This window comes from Narcine bancroftii, chromosome 8, assembly GCF_036971445.1.
Source record: "Narcine bancroftii isolate sNarBan1 chromosome 8, sNarBan1.hap1, whole genome shotgun sequence".
NCBI classification, from domain to species: domain Eukaryota; kingdom Metazoa; phylum Chordata; class Chondrichthyes; order Torpediniformes; family Narcinidae; genus Narcine; species Narcine bancroftii.
The window spans coordinates 23,230,468-23,248,837 of record NC_091476.1 but is presented as its reverse complement, the minus strand read 5'-3'; the positions used below and the strand labels follow the sequence as shown (position 1 = coordinate 23,248,837).

General features: G+C 40.2%; 2 protein-coding genes across 19 annotated transcripts in view; one reads left to right on the top strand and one right to left on the bottom strand.

Moving 5' to 3' along the window:
* The window catches only part of clcn5b (chloride channel, voltage-sensitive 5b), a 72,639-nt gene extending 57,020 nt beyond the window's left edge, over window positions 1-15,619 (bottom strand). For 3 of the 8 annotated variants that reach the window (XM_069893184.1, XM_069893182.1, XM_069893191.1), the window contains exon 1: window positions 15,425-15,619. The gene's annotated coding sequence lies outside the window, so the exon portion shown is untranslated. Of the gene's footprint in view, window positions 1-3,783; window positions 4,101-4,545; window positions 4,596-14,993; window positions 15,081-15,233; window positions 15,311-15,397 lie in introns of those variants that run through there. The other 5 variants (XM_069893183.1, XM_069893186.1, XM_069893187.1 and 2 more) reach the window with 5 other exon arrangements.
* LOC138740483 (bone morphogenetic protein 15-like) overlaps window positions 15,084-18,370 on the top strand; it is a 141,560-nt gene continuing 138,273 nt past the window's right edge. For 10 of the 11 annotated variants that reach the window (XR_011342947.1, XR_011342945.1, XR_011342941.1 and 7 more), the window contains exon 1: window positions 15,084-16,154. The gene's annotated coding sequence lies outside the window, so the exon portion shown is untranslated. The remainder of the gene's footprint in view (window positions 16,155-18,370) is intronic. The other variant, XM_069893203.1, reaches the window with a different exon arrangement.

Genomic DNA, 18,370 nt, shown 5'->3' with positions numbered 1-18,370 from the left:
TTGGACAGTATTAAGCATAATCAGCAAGGCTGCTCATTGTTATTGAGCCTTAGAGTTTTTCGCGGCCGTTACCAAGAAAGTAGATGTAGGAAAGGCTGTGGATGTTGTCTACATGGACTTTAGTAAAGCTTTCACAAGGTCCCACATGGGAGGTTAGTTCATAAGGTTCAGACACTCGGTATCCATGGAGAGGTTTTAAATTCGATTTTAAATTGGCTTTATGGGAGAAGTCAGAGAGTGGTAGTAGATGATTGCTTCTCAGACTGGAAAGTCTGTGACTAGTGGTGTACCTCAGGAATCAGTGCTGGGACCATTGTTGTTTGTTGTCTATATCAATGACCTGGATGATATTGTGGTAAACTGAATCAGCAAGTTTGCTGATGACACTAAGACTGGAGGCATTATGAAAAGTGAGGAAGGCTTTCAAAGCTTGCAGAGGGATGTGGACCAAATGAGCCAGAAAATGGTAGATGGAATTTAATGCAGACGAATGTGAGGTGTTGCATTTTGGAAGGACAAATCAAGATAGGACATACCCAGTAAATGGTGGGGCACTGAGGAGTGCAGAGAAACAAAGGGATCTGGGAATACAGATAATTCCCTGAATGTGGCGTCACAGATAGACAGGGTTGTAAAGAAAGCTTTTGGCATCTTCATAAATCAAAATATTGATTATAGGAGTTAGGATGTTAAGGTGAAGTTATATAGGACATTGGTGAGGCCAATTTTGGATTATTGTGTTTTGGATTATTCTGGTTGACCAACTACAGAAAGGATATCAGTAAGATTGAAAGAGTGCAGAAAAGATTAACTAAGATGTTTCCGGATCTTCAGGAGTTGAGTAGTTGAGATATAGGGAAAGATTAAACTGGTTAGGACTATATTCCTTGGAGCATGGAAGAATGAGGGGAGATTTGATAGAGGTTTACAAAATTATGAGGGTATAGACAGATTAAATGCAACTAGGCTATTTCCACTTAGATTAGGAGAGATAAATATAAGAGGACCTGACTTTAGAGTGAAAGGTTTAAGGGAAACCTTCACTCAGAGTGGTGGCAGTGTGGAATGAGCTGCCATCTGACGTGGTAAATGCGGTCTCAAGTTTTAAGAATAAATTTGATAGATATATTGATGGGAGAGGTCAATTGGACTAGTGGAATAATATTTCAGCACAGACTAGAAGGGCTGAATGGCCTTTTTTCTGTCCTGTAGTATCCGCTGGCTCTGTCACCAAAATTTAGAAGTTTTCAGATCTTGACTTAGCTAATTCATGCAACTTCTTTTTTCAGATCTAACCTCACTTCCTCTCTTGCTCATATTTTTGCATATTGAGTCAGAAAACTTTTTCATAGTATAAATTACTTCCTCTTTTAACTCCTTCTTCCTGGTAGCAAAATCTGTCACGATAGCGACCATTTTCATTTTCATTCCTTTTGTATATTTGTTGTTATAGTCTTCCTCTCCCCTTGTGATAAAGGGCTTTCCTACCACATATTATACACGGTTTGTTTCTCATTCTGTTAAGTCATAGTCTTACTTATGACTAGCCTATGCTCTCTTCTAACCAATTAAATCCAATCACACGTTCTTCCTTCCATTGTACTGTACTTGCAGCATTCAAATTAATTTTCAGTTGGGAACTACATTTCACTCTGACTGATCTGACACTGCCTCCAACACAATCCCCATGAAGCCCAATTCAAGCTTCTAGAACATCTTTATCTTCCATCCAGGAAGATATTGAATTCAACAATTTCAAATAACTTGCTTTTTCTATCATGATGAGGAATGGGATTCATAAATCAAGACATAAACTACAAAAACAAGCAATACTGAACCGACTGAAAACACTGGTTAGGCCACAACTGGAGTCTATGCTCAATTCAGGTCATCGTACACAAAACACAAGGACTTAGAAAAGATTAGCTGAATGATGTCAGGATACAAGATTCTAATTGCAAGGCAAGAATAAAAAAAGCTGCAGAGTTTGCTCTGCTGAACTGTTATTCACTGATAATACTAACTTAGTTTATCTTCTCTTCATGGATAAGGAGCTCTAGCCTGAAATGTTAACCATTCTTTCTCACCCACTGATACTGATGCTGCTCAACCCAAGGAGTTCCTCCTGGGCTCTCAAATCAGTTTAGTGCAAACAAAGTGAAAGAACGTTCATGTGGTTAGCCCAAAGCTGAACTAATGAGTAACTATTTGCATATGACATTAGTCAAAGGCACCACCCTTAGTTGTGTGCATGATGCAAGAAAAACTGATAGAAAACCAGTAGCACTTTTTACATAGAGGTCCCACAATACTGCCATAAAGAAGACCAGTCATTAAGCCTGCTTTGTTTATTTACACTGAACCAAACAACACCGGCATAATACTGCCCCAGAGTGTAATTTTCAGATTTCAGATTTATTGTCAAGGTACATACATGACATCACATACAACTCAGATTCCTTTTTCTGTCGGTGTGGCAGAATTACCACTAATTGGTAGTGCAAAAAAAACTGTATACAGCTTAAACATGTAAACAAATAAAAAACTGTAAACAGATAATAAATGTAAACAAACTGAGACAACAAAAAAAAATCAAGTGTACATGTAAGAGTCCTTAAATGAGACCCTGATTGAGTTTGTGGTTGAGGAGTCTGATGTTGAAGGGGTAGCAGTATTTCCTAAATCTGGTGGTGTGAAATTTATGGCATCTATATCTCTTTCCTGGTGGCAGCAGCGAGAACAGGGCATGTGTTGGTTGGTGTGGGTCTTCAATGATTGCTGCTGCCTTTCGACAGCAGTATTCCCTGTAGATTGTGGTTCTCAACCTTTTTCTTTCCACTCACATACCACTTTAAATATTCCCTATGCCATAGGTGCTCTGTAATTAGTAAGGGATTGCTTAAGGTGGTATGTGGGTGGAAAGAGAAAGTTTGATAACCACTGTTTTAATTATACCCAAGTGTCTCATGTGCAAGGTTTCATAACTCCAAAGGAAATGGGCCAATGACAATTTTTCCAAAGCAAAATATTTCAGTAACAATTAGGTCTAGAGCAGTGATTCTCAAACTTCCCTTCCCACTCACATACCTCCTTAAGCAATCCCTTACTAATCACAGAGCACCCACAGCATTTGGAAATACTTAAAATGGTAGTTGAGTGGAAAGAAAAAGATTGAGAACCACTGTTATATGTACTCAATTGTGTGATATCTTGGGCTGTGTCTACCATCTTTTGCAGGGCTTTACACTCAGAAGTATTGGTGTTCTCATACCAGACCACGATGCAGCCAGGCAGCATAGTTTCTACCACTCATCTGTAGGGATTCTGGTGTCATACCAAACCTCTGCAAACTCCTGAGGAATTAGAGGTACTGACAGACTTTCTTCATGATGTGTTGGGTCCAGGAAAGATCATTCAAGATAGTAACTCCCAAGAACCTCATTTACTCACCCTCTCCACCTCTGGTCACCAGTGATCACTAGATTGTATATCGCTGGCTTTCATTTCTTAGTCAACAATCAATTCTTTAGTTTTGGTGACATTGAGTGCAAGGTTATTATTGGTGCACTATTCAGCCAAGTTTTCAATCTCCATCCTGTATGCTGACTAATCACCTTCCTTTATACAACCCACTACTGTGATATTGTTGGCAAATTTGTAGGTGGTGTTATTGTTGTACCAAGCTACACAGTTGTAGGTGTAAAGCGAGTAGAGCAGGAGGCTAAGAACAAAGCCCTGTGGTGCTCCAGTACCAGATGGAGATTGTGGAGGAGAAGTTCTTACCAATCTTCACTGATTGTGGTCAGGAGGTGAGGAAATCCATGATCCAATTACAAAATGGAGTGTTAACTCTCAGATCTTGGAGTTTGCTGATCAGTTTTGTGAGGATGATGGTATTAAATGCCAGACTCTAGTCAATAAAGAGCATCCTGATGTATGTATCTTTGCTGTTCAGGTGTTCCAGGGCTTTGGGTAGAGCCAGTGAGATGGTATCCACCATAGACCTATTTCTATGATAGGCAAACTGGTATGGATCCATGTCACGGCTCAGATAGGAACTGATCTGCTTCAACATCAGCCTTTCAAAACATTTCATCACTGTTGAGGTAAGTAAGTGCTACAAAGCATGTTGGCATCCTGGAAGCAAAAGAGGCATGACTTGTAACATAACAGCATTGACGTCTAGTGTAACATACACAAACTTTCCCATCCTGGTCCCAGCCAGCCAGCTCGCCCTTCTTACATTGATTCGATTCTGTGACTACTCCACTGCAGTCTTAAAGGTAGGACTAGAATGAGCCTCCATTCAGTGTTCGTACCTATTATACAGAACAGCATGGTGCAATAAAGGCACAATATTCCTGCTTTGAAGAGACTGTGTAAAAGGGATTAGTGACAAAATGTTTTAAGGTAATTTTATTTAAAAACAATAACTAGTGTGGTAATCCACCAATTCTAAAGCAGCTTTGTCAATGTACATCATATCATTTACAAGAATATCATCTACCCTCAAACAAGAAACAAAGCAAAAATGAAAATACATGCCTGATAACTGTGTCATCTAGTAGCCAGAGAAGATTGGTAAAACTGAATCACTGCAACAAACAAACAAGAGAAAGCCAGGCTGATAAATTAACCATTACCTATTTAGTTGCTGGAAAACCAAAGCTGCTTTTATTAAGTTCTCTTTCAAATTGTTTCTACTAAGCCACTCCACACAAACAAAAGCCAAGATTTTTTTTTTCTTTTAAGGATTGAGTAGTGAAAGGCTTAATACTGTTCACTACTGAAACTTCTCTACATCCGAGAGACCATTCATAGGTTGTCAGATTGCTTCGCTAAGCACCTCTGCTAATCATTTCATTTCTGAGTCACACGCCCATGCTCACATGTCTGTCATTGGCCTTATGTACTGTCCCAGATTGGAGGAAAAACACCTTATTTTCCATCTGGGCACTCTCCAGCCATATGGTATTAACATTGACCCCTGCATTCTGCTAACCAGCTCGCTTTTTCTTTCCCCTCCCCTTTCCAGTTCTCCCCTCCCTTCCCCCACCACCCGCCTATCCCTCCTCCCCTCATTGTTGCTGTCCCCTCCCTCCCTTCTCCACCTATCTTCTCCTGCCATTGCCACCCCCCCTTCTTCCCCCACCCCCTTCTTTTGTTCAGATGCCCGCTGACAACTTTTCATACCTTGATGAAGGGCTCAAGACCGAAATGTCAGTTATGTAATTTTACCTTTGTTACATAAAGGACATAGTTTGACCGGCTGAGTTTGTCCAGCATTGTTTTTACACTACTGAGATTCTTTGGTGACACTGTTGCAGGTGACAGACTGATTCACAAAATTAGTTTCAAATTCATTTGAGTTTTCCCTTGCTCACCAACTTATCTCATTCTATGCACAAGTTTTCTCCATCCACGCAACCCCACCTCGTGAAAATTACCTAATTGGGCTAATATTAGGTACTATTCAATATGTTCAAAATATTTACAGGAGTTCAGAGTCCACTGATCCTCCATGGAGTCTCCTCCCCACCCTCCACAAGGAGCAACAGTGCATTCAACATAAAATTACAGCACTTAAATCTAATTTACACTGATCACCATGGAAACTCACCTTGCAATAAAACTGTACTTCCTCTTCCTTAATTTTAAGGGAAGAACATGCTAATGTTTTGTTGACTGTAAAATTACATTAGCACAATTTAAAACAATACTTTGGATATTATTTTTGAAAGGGTTTTCTTTAATGCCTTCAAAGAAATCAATTTTGTGAAATCAATCTTTTGGTCGATTCTACAGTTCAAATTAATAGAGATACTCATGGGATGTAAAGCTCTAAAATCAGTTTGATTTTTGGCTCAAATATAGATATTTCAATTGTTTACTTAGACCATTGCTCAGCACAAACATCGACTTTTCCACTTTTCATTAAACCCCTCCCCTATCCCTCTCTCCTTTCCTCCGTTCCCCAACTTCTTCCCTCTCCATTTGGAGAGCTTACCCATTCCCCGATCACCTCAGCTTTTTTCTCTTCTACCCACCACCTATAACCACCTCTCATCTGTTAGCCCATTGTGTACTACCCCTTCTTCCCTCCTCTCCTTTACCTTTTTAAATTCAAGTGTTCATCTGAATTTTGCTCAGGCCCAAAATGTTGACTACCCTTTACTTCCTATAGATACTGTGTGACCTGCTGAATTTCTCAAACACTTTTGAGTAATGCAATTGAAAAATTAATTTGTTTGCGTTTAGTCCCCTTCAAATGACCACCGGATGCTCTAAACCATTTACTCGTCAATGGAATACTTTTTAGCAGTATCACTGTAGCCAAGTGGGGAATTACCATTTTCTGAACACAAACCTCATTCTTATATGTTTCCTCATGATCAAAATTGCCAGTCCATGGTATGAACTACTTATAAAAATTATTTAATTAGTTTTGTTCCAAGATAATACTATCTCACCCACTAACCCAAGTATACTCACTGATTTGAGTAGAAAATGTTCCAGTAAATTTATTGTTTTTGACTTTTCTATCCAAATAACAAAATAAATTACCCCCAGATTTTTGTCACTGTTTCAGAGAACAGGATGTTAATGTAATTTCCCTTTTCCATTTTCTCAAGTACTTCTTGAGAACTACTTTACAATGATTCCTGTTGCCTTCCTCAACACGTCGAGAATCAATAAGCTCATCTCTACAATTCTAAAGGAATAAAATACAATTCTGGCACTTCAAGGCAGTGTACGACACAAGCCCAACTAGAAAATGAAATCATCAACTCCTAGGATGTCATTTATACAATCAATTTACTATACGACAATCTGCCAGTATGGTCGTTATCCTGAACCAATCACATCATAATATGATTTATCACAAATGAACTGAATGCTTCAGATGCCATCTCTGGAAGGAAAACCACCAATTTGCAAAGGAAGTGATTAAAATCAAAACTTAATTTGATATTCTAAGCTTTGCTCTGATAATAGTGTGCATTTGGAACCAGTTTTCCTTATACTCCAAGAATATTCTCATTGTAACCAGTGTAATTTTATCTTTATTCTCCCATCATAATTTTTATTCTTAACATTAACAATCCAGGAAATTTCACCATCTTCATTACACCTACCAAGGACATCATAACATTTGTCAACCATATTGACATCATGTTAACATCAAATTTTCTGTCCCAATCATTACATACGCTGCAGATCCTCAGTGTCCAGTGGTAAGACAACACTTGTTTGCAGAGAATTCTTTGCTTTGGCATTTCAATGATATTAAGCTATTTTTTAATAATATAGGAAGTTCATCCTTAAAGCTGGAAATTCAAGTTTATCATTGTATCTAAATTTAAATTTATAAATGTTAACTTTAGACATACAACACAGTTACAGGCCTTTTCAGCTCACGAGCTGGCGCCATCCAATTACACTCAATTGACCTACATCCCAGCATGTTTTTGAATGGTGGGAGGAACCCAGAGCACCCGGAGGAAAACCACGCAGACACACGGAGAATGCACAAACTCCATACAGACAGTGCAGGATTCAAACCCTGGTCCCGATCACCGGTGCTATAACAGAGTTACGATAACCATTCCATCCTGATATTGATCTGATACAAATTTTTTTTTCTGCAGGCCGATAATAAATTCTATTTTCATCTCAGCTTGAAAAACCCCTCAGTTTTCCTGAAATCTTACCATCTCTTCTAACATAACCAGGAAATCACAAAATTTCCATAGGTCATGCTATGGCAGCAAATATGCACTTTGAAACCACGGGAGTCAATTGTAGACAATTGATTTTATTACAGTGACAATAATTTCAATATAGATTTTGCACATTCTTCTCCATCCATCACCGAAACACTTTCCCCAAAGTAACAAAAATTTGGAAGGACAGATCTGAAGAGGTATTGACAGATGTTTTTCAAAGTTCTAGCACATATTTAAGACAACCTTAGAGACTCACTATTCTTTAATAAAATCCACGTCAAATAGTGTATTCAAATGAAAACATAAGGATTTTGGAAGATTTAGTATGCCTCTTGCCTTTTGTACTTGCAAACCAATATTTTGCAATTCATGTACAAGCACTCTCAAGTCCTTCTCCAAGCCAGCATGCTGCCATCACTTTCCATTTAAATAATAATCTGATCTTCCATTTTTCCTTCCAAAGTGTATCTACTCACATTTACCAACATTGTACTCCATCTGCCAGACCCTTGTCACTCACTTAACCTATCTATATCTCTCTGCAGGCTCTCCATATCCTTTTTAATTTTCTTTTCCACTCAATTTTGTGTCATCAGCAAACTTAGATGCACACTATTTCTCCTCTTCTATATCGTTAGTAAATATATGAATAGTTGTGGGGCTACCACCAACCCCTGTTCACCACTGATTGCCAACCAGAAAACAACTCCTGTATCCCAACTCTCCACTTTCTATTGCTCAACCAATTCTCTATCCATGATAATATATCACCCCACAACTCCATACATTCTTATTGTCTATGTCTTTTATGTTGCACCTTATCGAAAGTCTTCTGGAAATCTAGGAAATTAACGTCTACCTGTTCCTATCTATTTTCTGCTCTCATTATATCCTCAAAGAACTCCAGTAAGTTTGTCAACCAGGACCTGCCATTGCTGAATCCATGCAGCACCTGCCTGATGGATTCATTTTGCTCCAGATGCTGGCCATTTCTACTTTCATGATAGCTTCAAGCCTTTTCCCAACTACAGATGTTCAATGAACTGGCCTATAGTTCTCTACCTTTTGCCTACATTCTGTTTGATGCAAGTAAAAAGATCTAGGGTTTGAAATTAAAAATTACATGCGTACTAGCTCTCAACAACTATTATGTGCTATTTTGCATTGGGAATTCACATTAAAGTCAGTAAGACCAAAGAGCTTACTGTGGACTTCTGAAAAGGGAGGCAGAAGGACCATTATCTGTCTTCATGGAAAGAATGGCAATGGAGAGGGTTAGTACATTCAAGACCTGGAAGCCTACATATCTGTCTACCCATTTTTTTTCTTGCACTAACTGCAATTGTGAACATCTATATTTTGATATTTATTATCTTTTTTTCTGTCTTATATTTGTGGTCATTTAAATTTTTACCATTGCAGTTGGTGTATCTTATGTACACCTGCAGCAAGTAGGATTTCAATGCATCTACATTGTACTTACAAACAAACACTTCATAACACAGATCTCATTTAAAATGCCAGAGCTCTGCTCAAGCCAGATAGTCCAGGCTCCGAATGCCTTTGCAAAAACTTTGAAGAATGTCTATAGAGACTTTACCAGTAGGTGTTAATTTGACATGCTGTGGAGTAATGGATTATTGTTTTTGAAAGCAACAGATGAACGGACTCAGAAGATTGGGTCCAGTGCCACAGTCTGTCTGAGTGCAGTTTGCTGTTCTAAGAGGGTCATGTGGCTTTCTCTTGAGTGAGAGAGAGAGAGAGAGAGAGGAAGAGGTCAAGCTGGAAAACTTGTTTGAAACCCCATTTTGGAAGATGGGCTGTGAGTTCTGACTTCAGCCTATTCAAAGCCCTTGTGGTCCATACAAGAGGAGATTGCTGGCTGTGTGGTATTTTGCTTGAGAAAAGGGATACAGCAAAGGAACTCTGTGTAATGCACGTCGAAAGAACCAAAGACTTGTTGATCCAAACCAAGGCTTTTATTAACTAAAAGACTGGAGCATATCACAAGTAGGTCAACCAGTCCAGAATGACCTGGTCTGGCCAGGAGCAATCCTTTAAGATCTGCCAGTAGGTGTGGCTACACTCTCAGCCAATCACAGTCATCCTACACCATCATCTGTACATTGGTGATAGAATCTGTACTATCACACTCTGTGATGACCTGAAAGAAAGAGGTTATCATCTGGAAAACCCTGATTGGGCAAGTTTCTTTAGCAAGACACTGAAGTGCCCGTTCAGAAGGAATCAGTTTATGTCTAACGAGCAACAAATATCTCTCTGAAAACAGACAAGAACCTTCCTGAGCGGTAACTATTTACCTCTCAAGCACCAAAGCCTGGTGAAATTCATGTGTTAAATTCTGTGCACAGTATAAGAAATGCCAGATACTGGTGAACTTGGAGGAGTGAGAAGTGAGATTGGACTGTGAATCAAAGAACTTTTCTGAACTTCTACACTCATTACATACTATTAACTTAACCCCCTTCTAATTCTAAGTGCATGTGTAACAAGTTAAAATTTGATCCTTTTTTAGGTTTAAAGAACATTAAAAGTAACTTTCGTTTAAGTAACCATTTGTCTTGGTGAATTTCTATTGCTGCTCAGTTTTGGCGTCCTCGGGGCCCGTAATATTACAATGAATCTTGCACGAAGATGCCTTGTCACAAGAAATCCATTACATTTGGACACAATTCAAGATTCCACAACCCAGAGCATGTAAAAATAGTGACAAAAACTGTTTATAAAGAAAATTTAAAGAAAAACTGCTCCATAGACCACATATTTTCTGCTTTTTCTCCTTTGGTACCAATAGACATGGGTTGATGAGGAGCCTCCAGTTTTTAATGAGCAAGAGCTTCACTCAATGACCATAGACACTAACTTTCTGTTTAGTCAGGAGAGTAATTGTTGCCATTGATCTCCTTTCATGCCCAGGAAAACACAGGATAAATGTCACACAAGTATGTCATCTGGTAAAAGTATTATATCCAAGCATATTGGAAGCCTGCTGTAACTATAACATATTGCTCAAAGTGAAAATGACCAATGGTCATCTACTTACCTCTACTATTTAGTAAACACACAATAGATTTCTTGATAAATCGCAGCAATCATAACAAACTACAGAATGGTAGGGAGAAAACTTCATTCATTCAAAGCTTTGGGAACTATGACCCTTCCAATCATTTACACAAATCTCAGCATTACAATAGCATTAAATAGTTCATATTGGCAAGGTCCTGGAGATATTTAAAACTGAATTTTAAAATTGAAAATGTTAAATTAAGGCAGATCTCCCACACAAAAACATGCAATTGTATTTTCTTACTCAGGCTAAGAGAGATTTTTTTTCCTACCACTTTCTGGTGATAACATTAAATAGCACAGAAATCTACAGTAACAGATCTGAGCCAATTCTCTCCATTCTTTGTCCACATATAGAATCTGGTTCTTCCTTCTTTTTGTTTCAGTGGCTTCCCCTTTAAAAACAATTTCTGGTTTTCACTTCGATAATCCCAGTAGTGTATTTCCATCTTCTAAAGATGAAAAATCCTTCTGGGTTCTCTAAATTGAATTTTTACATTTAGATTTGAAAATAAATTTCCCTATCCAACCAATCCTTCTTACAATTCAAATTTATATATTCTTTAAAATTGGTGGGTTTAATATTTTAAATTTGTAATTTTGTACAAGTTACCTAAATCACACAATTGTTTAATTGGTGTTAAACTGCCCAAGGCAGGAAAATGGTTGTTACTAAGTACAGTAAGGAAAAAAAAAACATTTACCCTATCCATGCCTCTTAGATACTTCTATCAGGTTGCCTCAACCTTTGATGCTCCAGAGAAAAATATCTAATTTTATCCAACCTCTTCTTGAAACTAACACCCTCTAATCCAGGCAACAACCTGATGAACCTCCTCTGCAACCTCTCCAAAGTCTCCACATCTTTCCTGAATTGCATCCAGAATTGCACACTATATTCCAAATGTGGCCAAAACAAAGTTTAGTAGTATCTAAAAGAAATTCTTCAAAGCCCCTGAATGAAAATTGGAATGTTAAATAACTGGCATTATAAGATCCTGAGGAATGAAAAAATTAACAAAAGAAAATTGCTCAAATCATATTAGGCATGAGAAGAGATGATAAATATAATATTTATAAAATTCTGATATTACAAATCTCATGTTGACATTGCAGAGTGGAACATTTTAAAAAATGGCAGTTCTCCTGGAGCTGCTGGTGCAGACCTGCAGAGAGCGAGAAGAGGATACATAGTGCTCATCCATCAAGTTCTCCTGCCCAGTCCAACAATGATAGTGGGGTCAGGACCCAGGATGGTGGCACCTGTGTTTGGCAGCTGCTATGAAGGGCTGCAGACTCCCGTCAATCAGAGTACTGGGGCAGGGCACCAGAAAATAGGGAGACTACCATTCATTTGAGTAGGACAAGCAGAGGAGACAACTCTATGGGACGGTGACCATGGTAGCAGACAAGTAAGGTGCTCTGTGGCTGAAGTATACACAGCTGAGGGCTATTTGTGACTCAAAGTGGAAACCTACATAGGCTGCAGCTGAGCACTCAAATGGCTCACACCAGACTGTGGACTACTTGACTGGCTGAAAGGGTACCAGATATCAGATATGCGATTCAAGCGGGTGCTGAGGCCATTGAAGGTTTCCAGATTGTCTTGGATGTTTGGACCTGAAGCTCAGATTGCCAATGGTTTGGACTGGTCTGTGTGGCTGCAGAGGATATGGGAGTGCTTGAGACAAATCCACGGATACTCAGCGACTCTGGAGGGGATGGGTGGCTCTCTTTTGCTTCTCTTTCTTTAACTGCAAGAGGCACCCGGCAATTTCTATGATGATAAATCTATCCATCTTACAGCAAACTAAAACACATTTAATGTAACATTATACCCGTTTTATTACATGATAATAAAGAAATCTTGAATCTCATACAATAGCCTTAACATTTAGCACTATGATTTGTGCTACCCAGGGATTAAGAAATAGATTACTACTAATGCGCATTTATGAGCGTGGAGCACAGGAGCAAAAAAGATAGCAAAATGTGTAACAAAGACAAGAATCCTGTGTTACGGGCCCAGAGGACCCCAAAACCCAAGATAAATGGTTACATAAACAAAAGTTGCTTTTAATTATCTTTAAACATGAAAACAGAATCAAACTTTAACTTATCTCTATTGACTTGCTTAACCCCCTTCTGTAAGTTCAGAAAAGTTCTTTGGTTCACAGTCCAATCTCACTTCTCATGCCTCCAAGTTCACTGGTTGCAGCCAATTCTTATACTGTGCACAGAATTTAACATTTATAAAGTTCACCAGGCTTTGGTACTTGAAAGGTAAATGGTTACCACTTAGAAAGATTCTTGTTGGTTTTCAGAGAGAGATTTGTTGCTCTAGGACATCCACAACTGATGTACTTCCATCAGCCACTCCAGTGTTGTGCTGATGGAACTTGCCCCTTCAGGGTTCTCCAGATGATAACCTCTTTCTTTCAGGTCACCACAGAGTTTCTTTTTGTTTCTCATTCTAAGTGAAACATTAGATAGCCAGTCCTCTCCTCTTGTATGAACCACAAGGGCTTTGACTAGGCAGTCTTACAAATGGGCTTTCCATAAGCTTGCCCTGTTTCAGTCCCAGCTGCTTCTTTCTGGCTGTAATACTGTAAAAGTGATGTGTGTGTGTGTGTCTCTGAGAGAAAGCCTGTTTGACTCTCTCTGCTTGCAAAACCACATGACCCTCATAGAACAACAAGTTCTCTTCCAGACAATCTGCAGCTCCAGTAAGATCTTTCATCTGTTGCCTTTTGTAAAAACAACCCATTAGTGGAGTCTCTTGAGTATTCTTCAAAGCTCTTGCAAAAGCTCTGAGGCCCTGTTATGTCTAACATGGGGCAGAGCTCCAGGATTTTAAATAAGATCTGTTTTAAATGTTTGTATGTAACCTACTCTAACAAACAAATTATCTCCAAAAAAACATATCTATATATCACACCTGGGCCTCCAGCTCATTAGAATCAGTAGTTAAACCATATCGTTTAGATAATTTTTCTTGTTTTGCTCATCATAATAGAGGATGTATCCAAAAGCTTTAGAAATCTTCTTTTATTCTCCACTTTCACATATCCTTTCCTTCATCTCCTCTTCAACAAGATTTATAAAATTCAAAGGAATAAAATGACACACTTAAAATAACTCAAGAACAAATGATCCCACAATTTTCAGCACTCATCTCCATTACAACTGCTGTTATAACTAAGCAGAAACAAAAATATTAATTAGTGACTTTTGTTAATATCATATTTCTTTCGAGTCTACATCAGTTCACAGAGCGATCTCTTTCCTCCATTAACTTCCCCAATACACCATTTCCCTGCCACATTTCTATCAACGCCCCTAATTCCTCCACCACCTTGCCCCCCCCCCTCCCCCCCCCACCATCTCCCCTTCACCACACACATTCAATCTGGTCGGTATTCCAGCAGCCCTACAAGAAGGAACAGATATCACATACTCTAAATTAAGCTTAGGGATTTAAAATTGCAGGCTACTTGAGTTGCCAACACGGAGTTGTGCAGCATTGCGACTTCCATACTGATCTCAGAAAAGTTAATAGTGGACCAAATAGTGTCCAAAATGTTCATCTCAAAACCAAGTTTAAAATCTCCGCCTTCTTCCATTATTCTGTTGGAACACTTTCAAATTGATGTCCATCACACTTCCTTGGCAAAAGTGGTCCGAAACATTGGCTTCTATAGTACCTTCGCTTCCTATGCACCTGCTGAGTTTCCCTGGCACTTCTGCGTATCACACAAGTCCGGCGATTGCAGATTTAAATCCTCCAAACCGGACGTGTTAAAATTAAAAAAGAAAATCAATATTCCCTCAGTGACAGATTCAACTCAGCAGGGAAATCAAAACCAAGGCTTGGAAAAACATAAACGTGTCAGATGCTGGGAACTCGTTGACAGGACCTAACAATCAGCAGGAGACGTTGCACCCATTCTCTCTCTCCCCACCCCCAGCCCCCAAACCCCCCAACCAAGAGTGTCATCCAGACAAACCCCCCCTCCCCCAGAATTTCTAATTCAAGTGCCAGAGCCCCGTTAACTCCGTCTACCCTCTCGCCTGCTACAAGCACAGAGAGCCACGTATTTAGTCGGAGCCGAAGCGAGTACTTGAATGGGTTACAAATGGTTTAAAAAGAACTCGGATTCAAGGTTTCTCTGCTCCTACCGAGGCACAAAGGGTCGCAGAAAGCCTCATGTAAATCTGGGGGGGGGTTCCATCACATGATAAGGCTTGAGCAATCCTCCCTCGACAAACAGCTCAAATAACGCTAAATAATGCCGCTTGGGCTTCAGAGGCTGATGTTTGACGTTTGGGTTCTCGAGGAGGGCGTTCGCTTAAAAAAAAGCCTTCGGGAAATAGAACAAAACGTGGGCGAAAGTGCAAGGATTTAACTATCTCCTTCACCTTTCTCCAAGCGCTCGCTGAGATCCTCCCGAGTGTCACAGCAGGTCTGGCCCCCCGTCTCCGAATGACAGGGGTTGAACCCGTGACATCTTTCAGAAAACAAAGATATATCTATAAAGCCGAGGAGCCGAGCTTTTGCGGTCGGAAACAAGTGAGTCAACCACCTGTCAGCAGAGCTGGAGTCTCCCTACCTGCTCTGTCCTCTTCTTTCCGCTCGACCGGCGATCAAGGCGGCCGCTGCGCTTAACGACCTCCGACCTCCGACCCCACCGCCCGGGGGTCAACGCTGATCGGCTTCAATGACCGCCCGGTCAGGGCTCGACCCCCGGCCAGCGGACACCTCACTCGGCAGCGGCTGACCCGGAAGTGATAACCCGCCCGGAATCACCATGGCGACTGGGCTTGATGATGCCGCCGAGTTGCCTTGAGCCCAAGGCTGGTTCGTTCGGGCGGCCGGGGGTGGGGGGTCGGGATATCCTTGGGCTCAAAGCCAAAGGGATCGTTCGGTTCTTGCTTCTGGGGGATTTTTAGGCAATCGCCAGGGTGGAAGACGCACTCCAGTTCTCGGCTGGGGAAGAAGGTGCTTGCGGGGGCCGCATTGGAGGGTCGTGGCCCTCCTGACTTGTGGATGTGCCCCTGCCAAAGGGAATTGAGTTCCTCGTCGTCTGATCAGATCCTCCGACCGTGGACCAAAGGCTCCTTGCATTCGATGAGAACGCATGACTTTTAAGTAGGCTTTGCTCGTATTGTTGAAATGTCCGAACCATCTGCTCATTTCTTGTGTCTTGGGAGTAAAATGACTGATTCAGAAGTCCTCGATTGGTTGTGCCAGTGAGTGATTTGGGGATGTTGGTCTGGGAGAGGCTGCTAATATTGAGTTGCACATCTTGGTGGAAACAGCAGCATCAGTGGGACCTTGAGGTAACTATTGGTAGTCCCTGCCACTAACGTTTAAAGCACAGAAGGAGGCCATTTTTGTTTGCTTTCGTGGTCTACCAGAACAGCACTCTACTTCAGAAGACCATTCCTTTTGACATCTTTATGAACTTTCTTCATCTTTTTCACCATATCCAATTCCTTCACAAAGGCTACAGTGTGTCTGCCATATCTGCATAGAGATCATTTTTGCCCTGATATTTGCATATCATTTTTCTCCCTTTGCATATCCTTTTGGTCAGAAATGCTGCAGGCATTTGAAATCTTCACAAATACAGGCAATAAAAGCATTTGTGACCTTTGGTGATTTGTGAATCAGAGAGTTTTACACATTTTCCAAGATTTTGTATACAATAAAACTATGATGATCCAGTATCCAATTGTTTGGTTATCCTGATGTTTGGTAGATAGCCATTCACCCTAATGTGAAATATGAACTGGGAGTTTAGGGTGGTCATTCTAAAGGAGGACATGGTCATAGGTTAACAAAGATTATATATACCATTTAATTTAAGCAGTATTGCAAAAACAACAAATGCAAACACACTGTGTGTGTGTGTGTGTGTATATACATAGGTTACCATATATATATATATATATATATGGTAACCTATGACCAAGTCCTTCTTTGAAATGATCATCTTAGGTTCAGAATATACAACTTATAGGGTGAGACTCGTGCATAAAAAAAAATAAAACAGTGAGGATGAAATAATAGGAATTACATCCAATAGACCAGAAAATTGGCAAAGTCACAAAGGTATTGCATTATTGTACCTTTGTTGTCAGGGACAGTGTTTTTCTGTAGGCATAGGTTGGTAGTAGGCCTATATTCAGTCTGAGACCCGTTTTCTCATATACTTCATTGAATCTATTGTCTGTAACTTGGAGCTTGGCCTCCTAAAGTATGCATCTGTCAGCTGCATTTTGCAGCTCACTGATGCAGATAGTAGTGACTTTACATCTGAAGTGGAACAAATTGCTTGAAGGGAATTGAGTTTCTCATTACTGATCAGATCCTCATACTAATGGGTGGCCATGGACCAAGGACTCTCATCATTCAAGGATGTAACACTTTTAAGTACATTGTACATTAGCTGCATTGGAATGTTGGATGTGAAATGCAAGATTTTGCTGAGAGAGAATCAAAACACTGTTGGAGTGATGGACTCTGCCATGCTTGACACCATTCTGTGCTTGGCTTGTTCATTAGGAAAGAGACAGACTTCTGAATGTAGCCTATCTTAATAATATTGTGCATCGCCTGTCTGGCTCATATAGTGTTTCCTGGCCTTGGGTGCTGACTGTGTGCAGCTTGGATGTTCTCTCCATGACAGTGCAGGTTTCCTCTAGGTTGCTCTGGTTTCCTCCCATATCCCAAAAAACGTGTGAGTTAGAAGGTTAATTGACCACTGTAAATTGTCCCATTTGCAGGTGGATGGTAGAATCTAAGTGAAATTGATGAGAATATGAAAATATAAAGATGGGATGGATGTAGGATCAGTGTGGACAGATGATTGAAGTGGAGTCCGTGGGTTGAAGGGCCTTTTCCCATGCTATTTCTTTCCATGATCCTTTGCTTCAATGATTCACACTCAGAAATTTTGTAATGAGAAAAGATACAATCTATATTGGTTCTATGACTCATAGTCATATATTTTGTAAGGAGAAATGAGACCATGTATATTCATGAATGTGCCATTGGCAAGCGTGGCTCCCAAAGAGCTTCTGGTGCTGACAGCATTAAAATTGTATTGGTGATTTGGAATGGGCTGAGAAGTGCGACTTGGATGCCTGAAACTCTTTTTAAAGTTTTGTTGCATTTTCTCACGCAACGACAGTAAAGCACTTAATTACTGCTGGAATGCCCAGCTACAGGGGTTACGAGAGTGCAGGAGGCAGTGGCATCAGAGGAGGTGGCGGGATCTACAGATACTCAATGTTTCTGGAGGGGCTTTCAGTTGCTTTTATTTATTCTTGGTAGGGATGTTGGATCAGTGGTACCTCTTTGTGTGCCTTTACAGGTCGGACAATAGTAAACAAATTTTGTGCATTTATGTTAATGACAATAAAGGATCCATGCACCTTGTAGATGGGTAAATAAAGGACATATGGATGTGATGGCTGAACGGCCTGATTCTGCGCTGCCTCTGTTATGAGCCCAGAGGACCCCAAAACCTAGCAGCAATAGATATTCACCA